This window comes from Schistocerca americana, chromosome 4 (genome assembly GCF_021461395.2).
Source record: "Schistocerca americana isolate TAMUIC-IGC-003095 chromosome 4, iqSchAmer2.1, whole genome shotgun sequence".
In the NCBI taxonomy this organism is placed as follows: domain Eukaryota; kingdom Metazoa; phylum Arthropoda; class Insecta; order Orthoptera; family Acrididae; genus Schistocerca; species Schistocerca americana.
In genome coordinates this window covers 247,972,336-247,994,183 of record NC_060122.1, presented here as the reverse complement: position 1 = coordinate 247,994,183, position 21,848 = coordinate 247,972,336, and the positions used below count along the sequence as shown (strand labels likewise).

General features: G+C 43.2%; 2 pseudogenes; one reads left to right on the top strand and one right to left on the bottom strand.

The window, feature by feature from the left end:
- Window positions 1–9,865: 9,865 nt before the first annotated feature.
- On the bottom strand, window positions 9,866–9,983 carry LOC124614353 (annotated as a pseudogene).
- A 10,604-nt stretch (window positions 9,984–20,587) lies between these two features.
- Window positions 20,588–20,705, top strand: LOC124614653 (annotated as a pseudogene).
- The last annotated feature ends 1,143 nt before the right edge of the window (window positions 20,706–21,848 follow it).

The window sequence follows — 21,848 nt, the reverse complement described above, 5'->3', positions numbered from 1 at the left end:
ACCTCGGTTCAGAGAGTTCCAAAACCTGTACAGAAAATTGGAATAGAGATCAACATAAACATCATTTCCGCCCTATTTATAGCTCATGAAAACCACACATTGCATGTTGTACCACCTTCAGAGGTGATGGTCCAGATTGATGAACACACCGGTACCTCTAATACCCAGTAGCACTCCTTTTGCCTCGACGCATGCCTGTATTCATCGTGGCGTACTACCCACATGTTCATCAAGGCACTGTTGGTACACATTGTCCCACTCCCCAACGCCGATTCGGCGTAGATCCGTCAGCGTGATTGGTGGGTCACGTTGTCTATAAACTCATCCGCAATATGAATGGATACAAATACTCAATCGGTGGCAGCAGGTTCCCCTGAGGTGTAACCTGCTCCCTTGTGTGCTTCATACCTTCCCAGACTCACGATAACGTCATCCTCCAGTGGAATTGCTGCAGTTTTTTCCACCATCTGGCTGATCTACGGTAACTGGTAAGCTTTACACCTACTTTCTGCATTGCCCACCAGGAAACCTGGTTCCTGGCATTGTGGACCCCCGCCCTCTGTGGCTGTAAGGGATATTACAAGAACCGTAGAGCATATAATAGAGTGTCAGGTGGATTTAGCGTCTATGTCCTGAACTCGGTATGTAGTGAACCTGTGCCCCTTCAAACTCCTCTTGAAGCTGTAGCTGTTAGGATAAGGACGATACAGGAAATAATTGTGTACAATGTATATCTTCCTCCAGATGGTGCAGTTACCCTGAATGTATTGGCTGCACTGATGCATCAACTCACGAAACCTTCATGCTTTTGGGAGATTTTAACGCCCATAATCCCTTGTGGTGTGGCACCATGCATACTGGTCGAGGTAGAGATGTCGAAAATTTATTGTCACAACTCGGCCCCACACACATTTCACTGTGGCTCATGGTACTTACTCGGCCATTGGTTTATCACTTTGCAGCCCAGGGCTTCTCTCATCTGTCCACTGGAGAGCCCACAATGACTTGTGTGGTCGTGACCACTTCCTCATCTTCCTGTCACTTCCCTGGGGTCAAGACCACGGACGCCTACCCAGATGGGCTTTAAACGAGGCAGAGTGTGAAGCTTTCACCTCTGCTGCCACCAATGAATTTTCCCCAGTTGGTAACATCGATGTGGTGGCTGACCGAGTCACCACGACGATCCCTTGTTGCTTAGGGTGTCCCCGGCGAATGACAGTACCTTGGTGGTCGCCGGAAATTGCTGAGGCCATTAAAGAGCGTAGGCGGGATCTCTAGCGACGTATGCGGATCCCTCCCCTGGAGCACTTAATAGCTTTTAAACAGCTCCGTGTCCACGTTCGCTAGCTTATAAGAAGACAGAAACAGGAATGTTGGAGAGGCACGTCACGACCATTGGGTGCTATACGTCACCTCCCAAAATCTGGACGAAGATCAGACGTGTTTTTGGGTACCAGACCCCTACAGGCGTCCCTGGCATCAACATGTGTTATCTACCGATGCAAACGCAATTGCTGAGCACTTTTCTGAGTGGTATGCTCAAGCCTCTGCGTCGGAGAATTACCCCTCAGCCTTTCACATCCTCAAACAGCGGATGGAAGAGAAAGTCCCCCCTCATTCACTACACTTCACAGTGAACCCTATAACGCCCAATTTACGGAGGGAGCTCCTCAGCGCCCTTGTACATTACTCCAACATAGCTCCTGAGCCGGATTTGATCCACAGTCAGATGGTTAAACAGCTCCCATCCAACTACAAGCGACATCTCCTCGTCATCTTCAACCTTCTTGTGCGATGTCAGCTTTCCATCATGATGGTGGGAGAGTACCACCATTCCAGTGCTAGGACCCGGTAAAAACACACTTGACGTGGATACCTATCGGTGCATCAGCCTCACCATCGCTCTTTGTAAGCTACTAGAACGTATGGTGAGTCAGCGGTTGTGTTGGCACCTGGAGTCACGGGGTTTACTGGTTCCACACCAGGGCGGTTTCCGCCAGGGTCACTCTACCACTGATAATCTTGTTTCCCACGAGTCTGCCATCTAACAGCCTTTTCCAGACGCCAACACCTGGTTGTCGTCTTTTTTGATTTATGAAAAGCTTACGACACGACCTGGCGACAACATATTCTTGCCACATCATATGAATGGGGTCTCTGGGGCCTGCTCCCGATTTTTATCCAAAATTTCGTGTCACTCCTTACTTTTCGTTTCCAAATTGGTGCGTCCCATAGTTCCCCCATATCTAGGTGAATGGGCTCCCGCAGGGCTCTGTATTGAGTATATCTCTATTTTTAGTGGCAATTAACGGTCTACCAGCAGTTGTAGGACCGTCCATCTCCTTCTCTGTATGCAGACGACTTCTGCTCATCCAGTACTGGTGTTGCTGAGCGGCCCCTCTAGGGAGCCACCCACAAGGAGCAGTCATCGGCTCTATCCCAGGGCTTCCAGTTTTCAGCCGCAAATTCGTGTGTCATGCACTTCTGTCGGCGTCGCACCGTTCATCCAGAACCAGAACGTCACCTTAACGGCGACCCACTCACTGTAGTGGAGGCACATCGATTCTTAGGACTGGTTTACGATGCCATATTGACTTGGCTTCCTCATCTTCGTCAGGTGAAGCGGAACTGCTGGCAGCACCTCAATGCCACCTGATGCCTGAGCAACACTAACTAGGGGCAGATCTCTCTACGTTGCTGCAGCTCTACAGAGCCCTTGTTCAATCCCGTCTTAGCTATGGGAGTCTCCTTTATGGGTCGGCTGCGGCCTCAGTGTTGCGTTTCCTCGACCCAGTGCAACATTATGGCGTTCGACTAGAAATGGGAGCTTTAGGACGAGTCCGATGACCAACTACCTGGTGGAGGCTGGAGTCCCTCCATTGAAGTTTAGGCATGCACAACTGCTCGCCAATTACGTTGCACACATTTGTAGTTGTGCTGAGCATCCGAATTATCGTCTGCTTTTCCTCCCCACGGCGGTTCATCTCCCGCATCTGCGGCCCAGGTCCTGTGTGAACTATAGTCCTTTCCTTTACCAACTCCCTTCCACGTCCATCTGCATACACCTCCATGGTGTATACCAAAGCGCAGTTTCGTCTCGACCTTTTGCATGGCCCTAAGAACTCAGTTAACCCCGCGCTCTCCGCTGTCACTTCCTCACGATTCTTGACATGTACTAGGGCCATGAAGTGGTTTACACCGACGGCTTGATGACTGATGGTCACGCTGGCTCCGTGTTTCTTCATGGAGGGCATACTGAACAGCACTCCTTGCCAGATGGCTGCTATATTTTCACTGCATATCTGGCGGCCATTTCTCGTGCTCTTGAGCACATCCGCTCATGCCCTGGCGAGCCGTTTCTTCTCTGTACTGACTCCTTGAGCAGCCTACAAGCTATCGACCAGTGCTACCCTCGCCATCCTTTGGTAGCGACCATCCAGGAATCCATCAATGCCGCGGAACGGTCCAGTCGTTCAGTGGGGTTTGTCTGGACCCCAGGTCACCTCGAAATCCGAGAAAATGAACTTGCTGACAGGCTGGCCAAACAGGGTACACGGAAACCGCTTCTGGTGATCGGCATCCCCTTAACTGACCTATGATCATTATTACGCCGCAAGGTTTTTCAACTTTGGGAGATGGAATGCCATAATCTCAGTACACACAACAAACTGCGTGTGCGTGCCATTAAGGAGACTACGAATGTGTGGAATTCCTCCATGAGGGCCTCTCGCAGGTTCTCTGCCGGCTCCGCATTGGCCACACTTGGACGACCTGCGGCTACCTCCTGCGTCTTGAAGACCCACCTCAGCGTCGGTGCGGCTCCCATTTGACAATGGCCCATATCCTTTTGCATTCTCCTACTTTGGTTGCCTTGAGACATAATATTCGGTTAACGTTATCATTAATTTTAGCAGATAACGCCTCATCGGCTGATTGGGTTTTACGCTTTATACGCGAGGGTGGGTTTTATCATTAGATTTAAGTTTTAGCGCATGTCCTTTGTCCCTCTGTGTCATCCACCCTAGTGATTTTAGGCTATAGGTTTCAATGTGTAGCAGAGCGGCTGGCTTATCCTTTTATTTTCGCGGTCTGCCAGCCTTGGTAATCTGTTCTCCTGTTTTAATCTCTTCTACCAATTTCTTGCGTCTCTCTGTTTTTCTTGTCCTATTTTGTTCCTCGTAGTGTTTGTTGCCCTTCTGTCGTTCTTGTGATATTGTGCTGCATGCCTCGTTTGTTTTATTCATTCCCTTGAGGAATTGTTACAATAGGAACAAGGGACCGATGACGAAGCTGTTTGGTCCCTTTCCCCTTTCCCCCCTTTTAAACCAACCAACTTTTTTTTGTCTTTTATATCACAACATTTGATAAGTTGTATGTCATTCTGATATTTCTGGTTTTTTTTCTTTTTTACTGCAGACACCTGCTTTGCTTATTTGGTGATGATTCTAGTTATGTCTAACTAGGTTTTCTTTCTCTTGCAATAGTCAAATACAATTGTGTGTTAAACAGACAGTTTGTGGTTGTATCATTTCTCACACCTGCACCTGTTGAACCGTGCCGACATTGTGCTGTCCTTGGATCCTCTGGTGGACTGGCGTCTCGGAAGGAGGCGTAAGTGCTGCACTGATTCGCTCGGTTTATCGCTGTTTGCGAGTGAGGAAAAGGCGGGACCCTTGCTACGGTTGCCCCTTGCTACGGTTGGTGTTGGTACGGGGCGGCAGTACGTACGGACTGAGGGGCCAGTCTGTTGACATGGTGGCCGTTGCAGCCTCTTCCTGTATTTGGAACCGTAGGTGCGATAGCATCCACTGACGCTGATTTCTGAGTTTCAGAAAGAGAGTGCACCAGTAATCTTCCTTCTGAAATGTTCTCGCCGTGTGCAGTTTGCATGTTGGCGGCCGGAATAGTGCTTTGAATGATGGCAAATGGAATACTGAAGACGTTATGGTGCGTATTGCGTTTATTCCCTGGGTGAAACTCGCTGTGGAGTTTGAAAGACGAGGTTTCCTTGGAATTACTGCGACCTATTTGAAGCAGCGAGTGTAAATTTGCTGTTTTGCTTAGTGATTTATATTTATGTGTGTATAAGAAGTGTTGTACGGGCAGCTGGTCTGTTGGAACCTCCGAGTTGGTCTCGGGTTACATGAATGTTTACTTAGATGGGCCACTGACTGAAGTGGTAAATTTGTCCTTCAACTGTTCCGCTCAGAGTCTGCCGTCGGTGCTTGACGTGCACAGGTGTTTCCATTTGTTGTTCTTTAGCTTTAAGTCATTCCTTATCTGTCGTAAGTTTTGAGCAATGTTGAATCAGCTTTTGATGTTTTACACTAATGTTCCTTTAAATATGTTATAGATGGGTTTAAATCTTGAAGGTCTGCAACCTCAATCTTATCTGTAAATGTTAAGCCTGAAGTCTGTGCCAGGCGAGTAAGCTTGCATCTATTATTCTGCAGTTTCAAAAGAGCATTCGCTGTCTGTTGATAAGTCTGCTATTGGTTATCACAAGTGTCTTATCCTTGTATTAGCGGTTTTAGTACAGTAATTGAAATTTCTACTTATAATTAAAAAAAGTTTAATCCTTATTCACTTAACTTCGACTTAAGTAATTTCTTAGCAAACGTTACGTTACTTTAATGGCTTTATTAAGCCTTGAAAGACCTGAGCACCTTATTGCCGGAAATCTTGATTTTAGTGTCGTAATGTGAACGCTGTTTGTTGACAGCTTTGGCTTCTGAACTGTGTCATTGTATTGACGCGTTGCTTGCCCGCGTATACATAATCCTGTATTTCGGGCTGTGCTTGTATCTGGACAGCGTCTCCGGTGGCCGTTATCTCTCGCTGGAGGTTTGATTCCAGCTGCAGCTGCTAAACAAGTTAAGCTTTCTGGTTATTCTGTTTGATAGGTGATTTTAAGTAACTGCCTTTTCGAACTTTCCCTGTCTTGTAATCTAACATAACAAAGCTAAGAATCTGTTTTCTCTAGTTTAATTTACGAACATTTACTGTATTTAAGTTTTTGAATGTTTAAATTCCATCTGTAATTCACTGCTCTTGATAGCCAGCTTGGCTTAACTTGCGTGCACATTTCTTGCAACTCATTCCAAGATCAGCAGACTCAAAGTTATGAATTTGCCCTCTTTCTCGGGGGATTGATTCTTGTTCTTGGGTGTTTTGTAATTTAATTTAGGAATATTTACTTAATTCTACTGTTCTACTTGTGCGGGTTTTATTTAAGGGCTTTATGGCTGTTCACAATTTTATGTGACCTAAGAGTGGCCCCTGCAGGGATGAAGGTGGCTTCGACCTACTTAAGGTTACAAACAGTAGTTAGTTCAATTATTGTTTCTCCGATTTAAATTTGCCTGTGTTTAGATTATATTTCTCTTGTCTAAATACTGTTTATGTAACAGAAACATGGTGTTCATTGTTGTAGAGGTGATTGTAGTTTTAATCACCATTATGATTGTTGGCATATTTGAAATAAATTTGTAATTTCTTGAGGAAATATGTGCTGAGGCTGGATTCCCATACCCTATACATGGGCATTCCACATGTGTATGTATGTGTGTGTGTGTGTGTGTGTGTGTGTGTGTGTGTGTGTGAGAGAGAGAGAGAGAGAGAGAGAGAGAGAGAGAGAGAGAGAGACGGAGAGAGAGAGAGAGATGCGCATTCCGAGACACGGCTTTGCAGTGTGTGCATGTATGCGCGCGCGAGTGTTTGTGTTTATATTGGGTCTGTGTGTGGGTGAACATGCGTGGGTAAGTATGTGTGAGGGTTCAAATGGTTCAAATGGCTCTGAGCACTAAGGGACTCAACTCCTGAGGTCATTAGTCCCCTAGAACTTAGAACTAGTTAAACCTAACTAACCTAAGGACATCACAAACATCCATGCCCGAGGCAGGATTCGAACCTGCAACCGTAGCGGTCGTGCGGTTCCAGACTGCAGCGCCTTTAACCGCACGGCCACTTCGGCCGGCATGTGTGAGGGAGGAAATAAAAACTGAAGTTCGTATATTCACAAGTTCTCCTACGAACCTTGCACAACTAGCACTCCTGGAAGAAAGGATATTGCGGAGACATGGATTAGCCACAGCCTGGGGGATGTTTCTAGAATGAAATTTTGGAAGGTAGGAGACGAGGTACTGGCGAAATTAAAGCTGTGAAGGCCGGGTCGTTAGTCGTGCTTGGGTGGCTCAGTTGGTGGAGCACTTGCTCGCGAAAGGCAAAGGTCCCGAGTTCGAGTCTCGGTCCGGCACACAGTTTTAATCTGCCAGGAAGTTTCATATCAGCGCACATTCCGCTGCAGAGTGAAAATTTCATTCCGTATTTAAGTTTGTAATTTTTATATGACCGGTTTCCATCTTCTAAGAGATCGCCTTCAGATCTATGGTCATCAAGAAATATAAGATCTAAAGATGACCTCTTAGAAGACCCAAACCCGTCATCTAAAAATAAAAATAATTACGACTGTGTGTATTGAAATAAGTAATATTAATGTAATACTAACACGAAATTCTTACATAAGAATGGAAAAACTGGTATAAGCCAACCTCGGGGAAGATCACTTTGGGTTCCGGAGAAACATAGGAACAAGCGAGGCAATACTGACCCTACGACTTACCTTACAAAAAACTGTAAGGATAGACAAACCTACGTTTACAGAATTTGTAGACTTAGAGAAAGCCTTTGGCAATGTAGACTGGAACACTCTCTTTGGAACTCTGAAGGTAACAGGGTAAAATACAGTGAGTGAAAGACTACCAGTAACTTGTACGAAAACCAGATGGTAGCTGTAAGAGACGAGAGACTTGAAAGGGACGCAGTGATTGAGAAGGGAGTGAGACAGGTTTGCACCCTATACTGGATGTTGAACGAAATGGACAGCGTCTTAAACGGAGGATATAAGATGATCATCAATAAAATCAAAACAAAAATAATGGAATACAATCGAATTAAATCAAGTGATGTTGAGAGAATGAGTTTATGAAACGAGACGATAAACGCAGTAGATAAGTTTTGCTGTTGGCAGCGAAATAACTGTTGATGGCAGAAGTAGAAAGGATATAAAAAAATTGGCTGGAAATGGCAAGAAAAGCGTTTCTACGGAAGAGACATTTGTGAACATCAAATACGGATTTTTAGGTGTTAGGAAGCCTTTCCTGGAGGTATTTGTCTGGAGTGCAGCCATGTATAGAAGTGAAACATGGACTATAAACAGATTAGTGAAGAAGGGAATAGAGGAATCTGAAATGTGTTGCTACAGAGGAGTGCTGAAAATTAGATGGGTAGATCATGTAACTAATGAGGATGTACTGAATAGAACTGTAGGGACAAGAAATTTGTGGTACTGCTTGATTAAAGAACGGATAGGTTGGTAGAACATATTCTGAGACATCAAGGAATGACCAATTGCCAACTGGAGAGAAGTTGGGGGGGGGGGGGGGGGGGGGGCGTGTAAATCCAGTAGAGGGAAACCAAGAGGTGAAGACATTAAGCGAGTTCTGAAGGACGAATGTTCCAAAAGTTATTCGGAGGAGATGAAGAGGCTTGCAGAGGATAGAGTAGGAGGGACACCTGCATCAAACCGGTCTTCTCACTGAAGACCATTACAACATCAGTAACAAGTGAGCCTGTTTCGTGTCTCAGAAAGAGCTGCTTCTGTTGCAATAAAGTACGGATGAGACCAGAAAGGGAGGTATTTACGTAATCCACACAACGCAAGCCTGTGTGAGATACAACATAGTTATCTATTTACGTAAGTATTTTTCCGCTCTTCAATAGCTAGGCGCAGACAGTAATTTTTCTCAATACCGAACGCCAAAGGCTGTTGAAACGCAACAGAACGTTAAATGTAACTCATTGTGATAATAAGGCAGTTTCTTGAGAATAAAAATCGTACATAAAGATGTAACAACACCGACTGTAAGTAACACTGAAAAGCAATAGCGTAGCTTCCCAATATGGTTTAGCATATATCTTTCAGATTTGCTCAGGCATTTGTGTTAGCCTGACGTTCTGATGCACTTTCATAAACACTCGTTTGCCGTATAGAAACATTTCCTTCCTTGCTGAAGTTCAATTGTAAAATTGTATAACAGAATACCGGGTTTGTCGTGTTTTCCTCACGAAGTCTTACCACTAGCATCGGTGACAGAGGCACCGATAGTTATGCTGAATTACTGCGTCACCTTTCAAGAGTGGAACGAGAAATATTGAGGGACAAATGAGTACGTGTTTAAATGAAGTCCTTTTCATTTTTCCGTCACACGCAGATGCACATTAGCGTGCTGCAACATGCCAACGTTTTGCACATGCTTTGCTTCTGACCCTTCAAACGCCAGAACACCTGTTCCACGAGTAGAGTGCTGGATTTATTTCCGTATACTAATTACATACCATTTTTTTTTAAAGAGGCACGCAGTTTGTTGAAAGATTTTAGACAGTGAAACCACTGTTCACATTTACAACAAACGACTACAAAATGTCTACAGTTTCCAATCCTTATACACGGTGACTGCTTTAACTTGCATTGCACAAATGCGTCCTGTTGCGCTAGCGGTTGAATTCCAAATCCAGAGGCTGAAGCAACAGATGCTAACATTAAATACTTCTGATGCGGCTAACACGGTACAGTTACAAACTCAACGTTGAGAATTACCTAAAGCACTTCGTCTTCAGGCCACGAGTGGCCTACTGGGACCATCCGACCGCCGTGTCATCCTCATTGGAGGATGCGGATAGGAGGGGCGTGGGGGTCAGCACACTGCTCTCCCGGTCGTTATGATGGTATTCTTGACCGAAGCCGCTACTATTCGGTCGAGTAGCTCCTCAACTGGCGTCACGAGGCTGAGTGCACCCCGAAAAATGGCAACAGCGCATGGCGGCCTGGATGGTCACCCATCCAAGTGCCGACCACGCCCGACAGCGCTTAACTTCGGTGATCTCATGGGGACTGGTGTATCCACTGCGGCATGGCCGTTGCCTTGAGAAGTACCTAGACAGAATATTTCAATAATATCAAGATTAATGAAAGCCGATACAGCCATATTAATACACCTTGATTCTCTCAAAACATCACTAGGTTGCCCTCATTGAAAGGAATTTTTTTTAAAAAAGTAATAAAATTAGTTTAAAAATTAAATACAGAGGAATTGATTAATTTTTACGCTTTAATGTCATTCTGTATTTAAGGTTTTTGTTTTGTAATAATTATTATCCCACAATCGATATATTACACTCGGCAGAGACCACGTAATACGCTTACGTGCTTGCCTCTGTCGTGGAGCGTCCATATCTGAACAGTCTACACGGGCTGGCGTGCCGCGTGCACTTAACCCCTAGGCTTGCTTCCGCCAGGCGGTTAGCATAATGTTTATGTAATCGTCGTTTCGAGAGTCACTAACGTTGAATATGACAAAGACACCTTTTTTATCATGCTGCATTACTTGGTGAGTATTGTTGGCAGTGGGAAGTGATTTTTTTTATTCGTGAAGTCAATAGACTTATTAGGTTGATGTGTAAGTTCGTAGCGTTTTTGTTCTGCCTATTGTTATTCCGATTGCTATGGGTTTATTTATCTATTGTCATTTTTATTTGTGGTTCACTGCTACTATTGGAGTTTACATATTGTCGTTTTGTCATTTGGAGATAGTGAGTGGATCTGTGGACGCTAGAAAATGTAGTGTGAAGTGGAGAAATAGATACATTTCCGACGGATTCTTCCGTTTTGAGTACAATAGAAGGGAGACAACAGCGGAGGCAGCCAGAAAAATTTGTTCTTTGTATGAAGATAATTCCGTTGGACAGAGCACGGCAAGAAAAGAGTTTTCTCGTGTTAAAGAGTATCGACATTAGTGACTCTCCACGTTCAGAAATACCTCCGAGTTTTGATGAAGACCGTTTAAGCGTAATAATGTACAATGGGCCACGTCAGTGTACTCTTAAACTGGCAAATGCGATTATCTGTGATAATTCCACCATCGTACGATGTCTGCATACAGTGGAAAAGGTTTAAAAATCGAGTGTGGGCGTATCGCATCTCTAAGCCAAAAGCACAAAAATCATCTGGTGGCCATGTATGCATTTCTGTTGCATCATTTCGCTCGTGAACAATACAGAAGATTTGTAATCTGTAAAGTTACTGGTGACAAGAAGTAGTGTCTTTTTGCCAATAAAAGGAAAAGAAAGGAGTGACTGAGCCCAAAATAAGCAGCAACTCCCCGTAGAAAGAAAGACCTGCCCGCATCCCTAAAAGATAATGTTACGCAGCTGGTGGAACAGCAACGGTATGGTGTGATACGAATTTCTTCCCAAGGTGTAAACATCATTGCTGACATTTATTATCAACAACTGAGAGACGTAGTCCGAGAACAGCGACGAGGAAGACTGCGTGAAGTGATGCTGCTCTACAATAAAGCCAGCCAGCAACCTGCTAGACTGACAAAAAATACTACACAGGAGTTGGATTGGGAAGTCACCCCGCACCCACCTTATTCACCAGTTCTTGCGCCTTCAAATTTTCACCTTTTCCGCTTTCTATCGAACAACCTCCTAGCAATTTCCTTGCCGTCTGAAAATGCGCTTCGAACATGTCTCGACGAGTTCTTTGCCTCAAAACCACGTTATTTCTACAGTCACGGAATCGGAAACTTACCCCAGCTTTGCCACACTGTTGTATATAGTGAAGAGGAATATATTATCGATGACTAAAGTCCCTGTTATGTGTATCCGTTGTGTTTCTTAAACTTACGGGAAAACGCTACGAAATTATGCACCAACCTATTATATAGCTTTAACTCTAAATTTTTGTTTCGTTTAATACCAGGCAACCTGTTAAAGAATGAAACCGGTGGTGACATAGTTAATGCGAGTTAGTCGACCACAACACTATTGCACCTGGGAGTAAGGGAGCTCCACTCGGCTGTTCTGTTTGCCTGTGCCATTGAAGCCGATCAGGAGGTGTTCTGCTGTTGTAACGACTAGACAACCTCCACGTGAAACTATCCAGACCTTCACAGTGTTCACGAGTTGGATACCGTGTTTACTACAATGGCAGCGCGCTTTTCCGAGAACGGTCGCGGGAGGCCAAGTGCAATAGCATCGTGGTTGAGTAGTAACAGCTGTGGTTATTTCTGTCAATCAGTAATATTAGTATCAATCAGCTGTGGAGGTCAACACCACCAAGATTATTAGAGCAAATCGGATTTCATCTTTTGATCTTCCTGCAATAGCATAGGTTCTGTAAATAGTTAATGTTGTAACTTTCAAGAGGTTGAAAATTCAGCCAACCAGTTGCAAACGAAGCTTTATAAGCCCTTGACCAAGGTTTCGATATTTATAAAAATATCTTCATAAAAAAAGTGAAAAACATATTCTTACAAATATCGAATCCTAAGGGCTAATAAAGCTTAGTTTGCAACTGGTTGGCTGATTTTTCAACCTTTTCAGATTTGTACAGTTGCTGTTTCGCAGCCATGTTTAAGACTTTGTTGTTACTTTGTTTTCAAGTGTTACAGTAGGCTACCGCAGTTCTCTCGGGCGATAAATTTGTATATGACTTCGTCCTTTAATATCGATTGTAAAGAGCTACGTTGCCGCCTAACGTGGGCAATCATGACTATGACTACTTACTTGTTCTTACACTAACATCATTGTTTCTGTATAGTGGTTACAATTCTTTATCAAAATATACCGATTGATAGTCATTGATATAATGACATTGTTACGTTCCCAAGTTCTTTTGTCCTTGTGGAAACTGTTCTAATAATGATTAAATGGACTGTGTGGTGTAATACCAAACTTTCTTAGTTCAGCTTTTAGTCACCTGAGGAACTGTAAAACTACGATCGTTATATGACTGTATCTTATCAAAATTCGTGTTGAGCTATCACTAAGGTCTTTTATTCGGTGTTGCAGAGTACAGTAATTTCAGTGGTTAAAAGAAGCAAAAGTGTGCATCTCAATTAGTTAATGTTGATCTTCTGAAAAGTTTTCTGTTCGATGAATGGATAACTGTGGCACCAGCATATGTTTATTTCCCTTTAGATCCAAATTTCTCCTGTGCTTTCGTCCCACAATTATTTTACATTTTCCCACTTTTATCTAAAGAAACAGGTGGGTTACCGTTTGACTAACCGCAAACTTTGGGTTAGCGAAAGATGATGGCCTCAAATAAATAAGACTAGGTAGGCAGTTAGTTGCGACTGCTTTCAAGGTGTTAACCTAACATTCACCAAAAGAGTATTATGGACACTGCATGTAACCTGGATCAATTCGGCCAATGATTCTGAACCCGAGTAAAGTGCGTTAACGACTGCGACATATAATTTTTTTTTTTTTTTTTTTTTTTTACAAAATAACTGGGTGCCTTTGCAACACTACACCCTTTCAAGCATTTCTGACTGTAGCGTACATTGCTTTCGTCACTTCACAGATGAGTATTTGCTTTAACATTACTCATTACTCTCTTCTTCGTTTCAGACTGATCCTCGTATTTCTTCTACCATTTATTTTATTCACATTATGTGACTTAAATCGTGTATAATGAAATAAATGTACTAAAGCTATCCAAACGCAGAGGAACGATCACCCTACAAGGGCCCTATTAGCTACAGAATTGCAGTAAAATGTCTGGAAAGTCCGCAACGGCACCCGTAGGGAGGTTTGTAGAAGCAACAGTAGTACAAAAGAAAGAGTAGACTTATAACGTTACAGACAGGATGGAGAAATATTTATCATTAATAGTAGGTTCTAAAATACAGAGAAGATATTACGAAAAAGGCTTGACACCCGAAAGTAACTCATGGCAGGACATCTGAAATAAGGGATTCAGTTTCTGGATCTCCCTTGGAACACTTATCGACTCTAAAATGGTTCAAATGGCTCTGAGCACTATGGGACTTAACATCTATGGTCATCAGTCCCCTAGAACTAAATAAACCTAACTAACCTAAGGACATCACACAACACCCAGTCATCACGACTTATCGACTCTCTCTTAAGAAAAAGAAAGAAAATGTAGGTTGTTGAATAATACCCGCAACTTAATGGGTATGCTCCTCCACTGCGCAGTTTCACCGAACGAACAAGGCGTCCGAATTCTTTTATTTATGCTACAGCATGGTGCGTCTCCTTCCCAAACATTAACAACATATTTATAGCAACCGTGCAAACGTAGTGGCTAAAGTAAAATACTCCATGACGAACCGGAATCAGTGATCAGTCCTTGTAATGATCTGAAGCAGAAGCATCGTACTCCCCCCATGAGAACACGTCAGCGTCTACGGCATAGGCAGACCGCTTGCACTGAAGAAGTTCTCTGTTATGTGACTCGTTAAATTTACTGGTGGCTCTCAACACTCAACATTAAACTTATGATCAGAGTATAGAAGGTAACTGAGATGCACCGGTACGGAACTTCTGATGTTTTTATTGAGTGCATCGCACTAATACTCCAAAAATATGAGTACGTGGACCTCATTGCTAAGCACTTAACACACAACGGGTACTTACTTAGAACTGACCTCGAAGCATCCATCCACATTCCTATACCTTAAGCGAGATGGCAACATGTGGGAGAAAGGAAGGGAAAAGAAACACGGCCGGCCGGGGTGGCCGAGCGGTTCTAGGCGCTTCAGTCTGGAACTGCGCAACCGCTACGGTCTCACGTTCGAGACCTGCCTCAGGTATGGATGTGTGTGATGTCCTTAGGTTGGTTAGATTTAAGGAGTTCTAAGTTCCAGGGGACTGATGACCTCAGATGTTAAGTCCCCTTAGTGCTCAGAGCCATTTGAACCAAAAAACACGATCGAAGAGGGACAGGTCAATCTGCAACCTGAGTCCTCTCGAAGGCAATGTGTTACTTATTGGACGTGTAGTGGACAATATTTAAAGTCAGTGATGAGGGTGCATTTTCGTATCAGTAAATTTCCGTATCACCTTCACGGGACTTCTTCGTGCGGCGGAACATCAGATGGCTTAAATAACATTCTCTTCGCGCAAGTATTACTCCAATCAGCATGCAACTTTGTGCAAGAGACTGAGCAAATTGAGAAACCTGTCCTGCCAGTGTTACATTAACCTGCTAAACAGAACCGTAGGGATTTTCTAATAGATGGTAGACCGCCCATACATTCGAGTGTCTGTATAGACACCGTAGACTTTGTCAGACGATAGTGCCACATCTTTCCTTAAAATAAGCAATCGTATAAACAGAAAATGGTGTCACAATAGCCAATCTTGTCAAAGCAGTGGAATTTCATTGGATACGCTTTTTTATTTCCAGAATACGACGAATCTCGAAGGAATTATCCAAAAGCCACGGAAATTAGTACATGTGATACACATCTACACATAAATAAATGATCACAATTTCAGAAAAATTGGATGATTTATTCAAGAACGTCTGCAGGCAAGCCGTTGCAGGTCATCGGGACTTATTTCAAATTGGGACACATCACTGAAGACAATTATGCTCCAATCAACGAGATTGTAAGGCGTAGAAGTCCTCCATACGACACGACAGCCAGGAGTGGTGGTCTTGGGTGCCATTTCTTTTCGTAGCAGAAACCCGTTGGTTATCATCGGCACAATTACAACACATCGGTACGTCGACGATATTATACGCCCAGTTTTGTTGCCCTTCATGGTTGGCCATTCTGATCTTATAATTCAGCCAGATAATTCCAACTCGCACACGGTGAGAGTTTGTACTGTTTGTCTTCGTGCTTGTCAAACCCTACCTTGACCATCAAGGTCGCCGGATTTCTCCCCAGATGAGAACGTTTGGAGCATTGGGCAGAATACTCCAACCAGTTTTGGACTTTGACGACTGGTGCACCAATTGGGCAGAATTTGGCACGATATCCCTCAGGAGGGCATCCAACAAACCGAAAAACTTCTTGCATAAGGAGTCAATGCGTTACCGAGACGCTCAATTTACGAAGATTTTTCTCTTCAATAAATCATCCAATTTTTCTGAAATTTTAATCATTTGTTTGTCTGCACCTGTTCATCACTTCTAGCGATTTCCAGCCGATGTGGATAATTCCCTTATGATGCTTTCTTGTGTATATTCTCAAGGCACGATTACGTAATACGTTCACAGTGTATGACGCTGAATTATATGTTATAGTGAAGACACTGGACCCAACGCCGTGTAATCATGCTATCGAATTCCCCATCTGCACCGACTCCGTAATTACCCTTCAGGCAATAATCACATGTACCCAATATGAAAGTATATTCAAAAGATCCTCGATACCCTTTTCCACTTACAGAGGCAGGGCAAGGTATCATTCTGCTGGGTACCAGGGCTCGTGGGAACGCAATGTGATACAGTAGCAGATGGTACAGTGAAGAATGGCTGCTTGGCAACAATAGTTTCTGTATTTGCTGTCCCTGTACAAGCAGATACCTCGCTGTTAAGGGATAGGCTTATGCGTCTGTGGGAGTCGTTAGGTTTGAGGAACATCTAGCTACTGTCGGCGAAACCAAAGACACGGCCAAGGCGTTCATCCTTCCGGCCTCTGCGGAGAGCAGAAGTCCTCCTGACGCACCTCCGGATTCGGCAGTGTCCTCTGATGCATGAATTCCTCCTCCGGCCGGAGGATTCCTGCTATGCAATGCTTGTGGTGTACAGGTACCCGTAAATCACATTTTAACAAAATACGTCTTTTGTCAAGATATGAGGACTGCAACCGGCTTACCAGCTGGCCTGCCCCGTATTTTAGGAGACCATGTATCGAACGTGGTTGGTGTTTCAAGATTCTGTGTGATGTCCTACGTTCTAAACAGTGTCTTAAGTAGAAGATGTGAATGTGCTTCCCACTGATCAGCCAGACACGGTTCCCTCGTACATTATTTTAGCTGTTTCGTAAAGATGCCAAATATTTGTCTTCCGTTTTGCCAGCACGTTAGCGTATATGAGCTGGCTAGTAATTGCAACTGTCGATTAACCCTCAATGTACATAGATTTGATGTAAAGGCTAGTTATATATTTCCCTTTTGTAATGTTCCTAAGATTTATTAATACAGTTATACGTTATTTGATGATTTGACTTCATGCTTTTTTAGTGAGGCTAGATAATACTTGCTGTATAAATCTCATTGTTTGTGAGGCAATGACTAAAAAAGGATGTAATTTTTCTGAGTAGTGTAATTTCAATTGTTAGATGTTTTGGAAAGCCAAACTTAACTATGAATACAATTTCACTATTGAAAAGGTCAGTGTTAGTAATTCACCCAAATCAGTGCCGTCTCCCTGTCCAGGTCATATGTTTTTTAAAAACATTCAATTTTTCTTAAATGTTCACCTTTATCAGCGAAAAGAATTTCATGCACATTTCAAAGTAATACGGCCAGCATTGCGAAGCGCTGGGCCTGTAGCTAGTATACTTTATTCTTCTTCATGAAATACCAGAACATCTCGTGATCCACCGTTGCTGCTTTAGAGGTAAGCTAATGTTATTTATTTCTCATGAGCACACGGACCAAAGTTACCAATTTTTAACAGGACCATAGGATTCAGCGCCTAAGAGCCGAATGTATTCTTCTGCGACTGTATTTCTTCATTGGTTTTGGGAGTTGCATTGTCCAATCAGTTCGAATAAAATTTTTAGCTAACAGAGGAAGTACCCCACTTGCCGTTACAACACGCTACACTATAACTCCAGCTCTGTATGCATTACCAGTTCAGGCATTCATCCAGTGTAATATTAAGAAGATTATTTTAAAGAACGTTACACTTTCATTCAAAGTGTTCCAGAGGAGGAGATTTATAAAGAGCGTTACAGCAAGTACTAGTTAAATATGCGTACAGTATATGTATCGAACAAATCTAACTGAGCAACACTGAGTAGATACTGTGGTGCTTATGCCACATCCCTTCCCAAGTTTATTACATTTTTACTACTACGTTTTAATGCACAGTATAGGAAGATTTTTCGCGGGACGCTAGCGAATAGATAGGGTCACAAGGCATTCTCATCGAACGACGAGCCAGATGGGAGTGTAGCGTGAAAACGGCCTGACGAGGAAGAGCCGCATCGCGCTGGAGCACAGAGAGAGAGAGTGGGGATTCACCTACCCCGTTGGGCGTCAAGTAGCTAATGTTTTATTATTTTGTTTACTGTTTGAATGTTAATATGTAGCTCCAAGCGTGCCGTTGACTTTACTTACACTGAAAATTTGTTAATAACAATTTCAATAGAACTCAGTTCCTCAGGAAATGCTAAATACACGTTTCAGTTACTGTCAGTGCTTATTGATGGAAAGGATGGACGAGTCACAATTGCGCCCTGAGAGGGCAGGCATCAGACTGCTATGATAGTTCACTACTAGTTTACGATTGGTTTCCTAGGAGGTAATATATGAATACGTATATAAAATCTGATCTCATGTAAAGACAGAACAGTTCGTTGAAAAATATCTTGGATGACGTACTTGTGCGATGTTGTGTTAATCCAAGACAGATGATGATCGGTTTTAGAGGTAGAATCACTCGAACTAGTGTGAAGTGCAGCTCCTCGTAAAGACAGAATAAGTGGTTAAAGTTGCCACTGAAAACATGTTTGTAAGATCTCATGTTGATTCCAAGATCGTCTGAAGCATTTTTTTTGTGATTTGAGGTTTTCGGGAACTAATGATTTATGACTGGGAATCTTGTTATGCATATTCGCGATAGACTAGCTCTAGAAATCGCTTTACTTGTTTTACGATTAGTGAAATAAAACAAAAGTAGTTGGCATCCTAACAGTTCACGTACGCTTCGCATTTAAACCTACCCACATATCACATTATTATGCACCGTTTATTGCTTAAGCGTCAGCGCTCGCGACCGATGGAGAAAAAACCAATTGGGGCAACATCTGCTAGACGCGAAGTAAGCAAGTCGTCTACAAATCACTTACGAGAAGTAGGGGGTGGACGCACTAGATTTTCATCTGTAAATTAAAAAGCAGTATCATTGTACATCTTCGTGTACATATTGTGACAGACGATATTTCGGGCATTAATTCACTTCTATTCTGTGATAGTGTTACACTTGGCATCCCTATGCATGAATGTGTAACTAAAGTTGCAGACTATATATTGAACAAGTGCCCAGTGTTATAGTGTAGCAATATCCATCAATCGTATGAGACAGAATAATTTCTGAGCACTTCCTGTCAGGTTTAATTGTTGGGTCACTATACTTTCTCAAACTCTCCGAAACAATTATATGAAAAACGGCAATTTTAGAGTCTTACCCAATTTCGAATAAATTTCTCCTAATGCCAAAGAAAGAACCCCTTGTCACGCATTTGTCATGAATAGTCAGATACTTAACTATTGCCTAAAGAGTTCCAGTCTTTCCGAGAAATACATTTAACGGCTTGCAGAAAGCATCCTTTTCGTGAATCTTTTGTCCATCATAGCGGTTTACAAGGTATGGATGTAGTTTTAGATGCAGAAGGCGCAGTTTGACAGTTTGCACATTTACTAATAATCTCCGGAAATGAAAGAAATTATACCGAGAGAAAAAACGTTGCGACTGAGTGGGCATTGAACTCGCAATGTATGGGCTGGTAGTGTAAAACTTACCCACTTTCCCACAGAAGTTCGTAGCATAAGAACATTAAAGCTGACACAGGTATCTCACCTAATAAACAGCCACAAATTTGGTAATAAAATCAGAATGTAGGCACAAACTATACTCCTCACTCGTATCAAATCAGGAACACTCTAATAAAAACAATACCGTACACATGCTAAATGGGGAATGTTGATAACGCATAGAATAATACGCAAGTCCTTGTTGATACAAATAAGAATAGAGATTTTATTTGTTAATATGTTGCCAAATTTCTACGTGTTTAATGCGTAAGTAATATGATTTCTCTTACGTTCTTTGATTATAACAACCAAGTTCAGCAGGTACCCTCAGTGTCTATTAAGTCTAATTACTATCTCTACTTATAAAAGACTGACTGACTCACTCACTCACTGACGCATCGTCGCCCAGCCCGGAAGACTAAGGATAGAAACTTGAAATTTGCTTCGTTTAAGAAGGGGTGAAATAGAGGAAGAAGGGTTCTTTTTGAAAATATGCGCTATTAGGGCAATTTTGAAGCTGTGCCTATGGGAAGTGGTATTTAGTTTCTCGGTGAGAAATACGTGTTTCAACATTTTTGGAAATTTAACCTCTATGCGGATGAAATAAGGGGTGAAAAGTTTTTTTTGAAAATATACCATTATTAAAGAACTACTAAAATATTTTTGAAGGTACATGTATGAACATTGGTACCTGAGTTCTCGGTTACAAATAAAAAAAATACGGGTTTCAGTTTCTTTGGAAACTCAGCACCTAAGCGGGTGAAATAAGGGATGAAGTGTTTCATGAAAATTTTCATTATGAAAGCATTTTTAAAGCTACATCTATTTGAATTTGGCTTCTCAGTTGGAAAGGAAAAAATACTTGTTTCGCTGTTTTTGGAAAATTCAACCACTGTAGGTTGCGATAGGCGTTACAGTTTTTGTGGAAATATTTCACTATGCAAGCATTTTTTAAGGTAAAAGTATGAAAATTTGTGTTTGGCTTCTCTAGTAGATCAACGGCCTTTCCGCAGTGGATACACCGGTTCCCGTCAGATCACCGAAGTTAAGCGCTGTCGAGCGTGGCCGGCACTTGGATGGGTGACCATCCGGGCCACCATGCACTGTTGCCATATTTGGGGGCGCACTCAGCCTCGTGATGCCAATTGAGGAGCTACTCGACTGAATAGTAGGGGCTCTGGTCATAGAAAACCATCATAACGACCGGGAGAGCGATGTGCTGACCCCACGCCCCTCCTATCCGCATCCTCAGCTGAGGATGACATGGCAGTCGGTGGACCCTATGGACCACTTGTGGCCTGAAGACGCAGTGCTTCCCTGTTAGAAAGAAATAATACACATATCACTGGTTTTGGAAATTCAGTCACTAATGGTGTGAAATACAGAGTGAAACGTTTCATGAAAATATTTCAGTGTGAAAGCATTTTAAAGCTAAATCTTTCGTAAATTGTGATTGCCTTCTCGGTTGGAAAATAAAAAAAATACGTATTTCACTGTTTCTGGAAATTCAGACCCTAAAGGAATGAAATAAGGGGATAAATACACTCCTGGAAATTGAAATAAGAACACCGTGAATTCATTGTCCCAGGAAGGGGAAACTTTATTGACACATTCCTGGGGTCAGATACATCACATGATCACACTGACAGAACCACAGGCACATAGACACAGGCAACAGAGCATGCACAATGTCGGCACTAGTACAGTGTATATCCACCTTTCGCAGCAATGCAGGCTGCTATTCTCCCATGGAGACGATCGTAGAGATGCTGGATGTAGTCCTGTGGAACGGCTTGCCATGCCATTTCCACCTGGCGCCTCAGTTGGACCAGCGTTCGTGCTGGACGTGCAGACCGCGTGAGACGACGCTTCATCCAGCCCCAAACATGCTCAATGGGGGACAGATCCGGAGATCTTGCTGGCCAGGGTAGTTGACTTACACCTTCTAGAGCACGTTGGGTGCCACGGGATACATGCGGACATGCATTGTCCTGTTAGAACAGCAAGTTCCCTTGCCGGTCTAGGAATGGTAGAACGATGGGTTCGATGACGGTTTGGATGTACCGTGCACTATTCAGTGTCCCCTCGACGATCACCAGTGGTGTACGGCCAGTGTAGGAGATCGCTCCCCACACCATGATGCCAGGTGTTGGCCCTGTGTGCCTCGGTCGTATGCAGTCCTGATTGTGGCGCTCACCTGCACGGCGCCAAACACGCATACGACCATCATTGGCACCAAGGCAGAAGCGACTCTC